Raw genomic sequence first — 4,191 nt, forward strand, 5'->3', positions numbered from 1 at the left:
ACTTTGCGTCCAAATTTTGCAGCTTACCAAAAACATTAATCGATTTACCTCACGAGCATTCGCACACTCGCAAATTTACAAAATACCGGTTTTCGACATTTCGCTTTTCGACTTTTGCCGATCCGGACTAAGAAAGAGGGTGTTAGTTACACACTGCTTATGCGACGATATGTCGATTTGAGATCCACACACGAACCGCCTACAATTGGATTACTAACACGTTAATCTAACTATTCAAATACAAACTACGATTAACCCCTTACAATATTCGCCAACCACACCTACAGATCATAGTAAGCTTATAAGAAATCAATAAGCCACTCATTAACAAATTTTGTCAATGTTTACCACATAATCATAATTTCACTGCAAGCTGTCTTCTTGAGCAACAGTCACTAATTTATTTATAATTGGAGCTACGAAACTCCAAATCAAGTTCCGTTAATTTTCCCTGAAAATATACTCATATATCTTCTATCCATAAAATTTTCAGAATTTTTGGTTTAGCCAATCAATACCAGATTTTTCTCAAAGTTTCCCATGTTTCACTGTTTGACTAATCTGACCACTCTTTATTACGAATCAAATTTCTCATTGTACAGAATTCAAAATATGTTCTTGTTTATTTCATTAGAAACTAGACTCAATAAGATTTAATTACATAATTTATTCAGCTTCTAATTCATCTCCCACAATTTATGGTGATTTTCCAAAGTCACGTTACTGCTGCTGTCCCAAGCAGATTTATTACCAAATCACTCTTTCACACATACCTTGCATGCATGTTATTTAAACATGTATATCACCAATCAATCATCATATATCTATGATTTTACTTAAGTATAATCTCCATTTCATCATTTTAAAGCACAAGATGTTAGCCGATTTTTTCCCCTTAGCATCTAAGGCATATGCATGCTCATTTGTTTGGCTCAACTTCACCTATCTTCCATTTTTCATCAAAAGAACATGAAACAACAACCATTTCCTTCATTTTAATTCATGACTAAATGCTCACAACACAACTAAAAACTAAAATATGCTTCAAGAGTTAAGGTAGAATCAAGAAGAACTCATGAACCTCAAAATAGAAGCAAGGTACCAAGAACTTACCTTCAATTTTCCTCCTCCTAATGACCGAATACTCAAGAGCTTTCTCCTCTCCTTTCTCTTCTCTAACTTTCAGCTATGATGAACAAAGATGGACAAAACTTTGTTCTTTTCACCCCTTTTTCTTTTAATAAAACTTCATATTTCATCCATTTAATTCTTTAATACAAAAGACATGAAATTCTTATCATGAAATATTTACCTAACCCATTATCATGAAACATTTACCTAACCCATTATCATGGAACATTTACCTAACCTATTATCATGGAACATTTTCCTAACCTATTATCAATTTGTATCAATTTGTACCATAAATTATGGATATCAAGTGCACATTTTGTCTACAACAACATGATGGCTGGCCACTTCATGTAAAATGGGAGGTTTGTCATGCAAATCCTCCTATTTTGCACTCCTATTTATTTGGTCGCTTTAATTTAGCCTATAGCATTTTCAAACATTTTCACATAGGTCCTATTTCATAATTTCACTCACAAATGACAAAATTAAAGCATGAAATTTTGCCAACATTCACAGAATTCCCGAAAATTGGGGCGTTACAAAAGGCCTTAAGGGCATTTTTCTCATTTGGTTAATAAAAGAATAAAAAGGGAAAAATAAGTCAAAATTGTGTCCATATTCTCCCACCTTGGCCAAAAATCTCAAGGGTTCCATAGCTAGGGTTTCTTCAACTTTCAAGCTCAATAGTAAGTGTATCCTAGCCCCGCTTTTAATACTTTTTACATTTTTGAAACCCTTGTAACCTGATTTACCTATTTCTAGCCATATTTTTTAGTAGGGTTCATGTTTGAAATTTGACCCATGTATGACGTGCACGTGTTTTGATGTTTAATGGAGGAATATGAATGTTTGATGAGTGATAAGTATCTTTTACCAAGTGATTTCTAGTGAAAATGGCTAAAAAGGACTTATTTGTAAAGTTTGTAAAATGGGTAGTAAGATGTATGATTTAATGCGAAATGTGGGCTTCTATGATTGAGTTATAAGTTTAGCTAGGCTTTGGTAACAAAGAAAATGAACACATTTCATTTTACGAGCCTAGGGACTAATTTGCAAATACGTGAAAGGTTAGGGGCAAAATTGTAATTTTGCCTAAATATAGTTTTTGGACTACTTTGAATACTGTGATGATTAAATGAGCTGAATTTTCTATTATAGATCAAGAAAAATAGAGTCCAAACTAGACCGGGGAAAGAACAAGATTTTAGACTAAATTGAATTAATTGTCCATATTTTGTACCGAGGTAAGTTCATGTGCAAATAATGTAATGATATATCATGTTTTAATATTTTATTAATGTATGACTCTCTATGATTAATGATTATGACAAGCGTATGAACAATGTTATAGTCTATGAGCATGACATTGTGAACGAGTTCGACGAATATGTGATATCGAGAAAAATCCCATTTGAAGCATAGGAATAATCTAGGATACAATGTGACATGTCACTAGGAACTATGTGATTATGAGCTCATGAGATTATGTGTATATGTGACTATGTGAATCTGGGTGCTAGTCAGTACGTCCTACCGATGGTTGGGTAGCCCGACATGTGTTGCGGGTACCTGTCAGCTTGTGTGAGCAGCCCGAGTAGTTACATCCTGACTGTCAACTTGTGTGAGCAAGCCCGTGATTAGCTCGAGAGCAAGCAATGTGAGATTGTGAAATGAGGTAGCATGTGTCTGCGTTTGAAGCACTACGTGCAAGTTTTATGTGTATCTGATAGTATTCCGAGTGTTCAATGGGTAAACCTGTGAGTTATTCGACAAATAAGTCAATGATGAGGAAATATGACAATGTGTTACGAGTTGGTATAGGTATGTACAAAAAACTCATATAAATGAGCTCCGTATGTGATGAACTTTTGGTAAGATTGAAAATGTGTAAGTTATGTCTACAAATTTAAATTATGCCTATGAATTTATGATGATACATACGTAAACTATGTTATGTCAATGGTATTTATATATATATATATGATTATGTTGCTATTTATTTGCATGTGAACTTACTAAGCTTTATGCTTACTCCCCTCTCGTTTCCATTTTCTTATAGTATCGCCAAACTAGCTCGGGGATCGAAGGACGTCGGATACTCGAATACACTATCAACTGGACATTTGGGTATAGTTAGTCTCAACATTTTGAGTATGGCATGTATAGGGACTTGGTCCTTTTTTATATGTCATATTGGTCTAGCCAAATGTGTTGGCTTATGGTAATATTTGATTCATTTTGTATATGGCCATGTGATATGGTTCATATTTATTTTTTGGGTTGTAAACCTAATTAATTATGCATGCATGCAATGTGTTATGCTTGATGTGGTTACTTATGGATGAAATGTGTGACGAATGGCATAAGTGCTAAATGAATGAATCGTGGCTAATAAGTATGACCAAAGCTATGGTATAATTGAATAAATTGGAAGTAGATTTACCAAGATGAATAAATATGAAATTGGTGTGGAATGCTATATGAATACATGATGGTTTGGATAGGTGATATGTTGACATTACAAAGTCATGAATTAATCAAGTTTGTGAGTATTTAACTGAGTAAATATACTATGTTGCATGCCATAAAAAATGTATAAGTGAATGAGCATTTAAGGGTGACAAATGGCTTGGAAAATAGCCTCAAACTTGTCCATTCGGGCATGTGCCTAGACCGTGTGTGACACACGGTCTGCCCAATGGGAGTGTGATTCGACCGTATGTCCCCTGGACCCTAATTAATGCAAAACAGAATGCCTAGTAGTAAACACACGAGCAGAGACACGAGCATGTTTCTCTACCGTGTGAAGGGCATAGCCTTAGGACATGGGCATGTGCCCAAGCCGTGTGAAGCCTGCACCTAATTTTGGAATTTAATTCACCACACGGTCTAAGCACACGGGCGTGTGACATGGCTGTGTGACCCTATTTGTGTTGATGATGTCATAAATAGAGAGTTACACAGGCATGTCCTAGGCCACACGGGCATGTGTGACCATACGGTCTACCCATACAGGCGTGTGATCCTGTTTCATGAATTTTTTTTAAGTTTTTCTAA

This window comes from Gossypium arboreum, chromosome 6, assembly GCF_025698485.1.
Source record: "Gossypium arboreum isolate Shixiya-1 chromosome 6, ASM2569848v2, whole genome shotgun sequence".
Classification (NCBI taxonomy): domain Eukaryota; kingdom Viridiplantae; phylum Streptophyta; class Magnoliopsida; order Malvales; family Malvaceae; genus Gossypium; species Gossypium arboreum.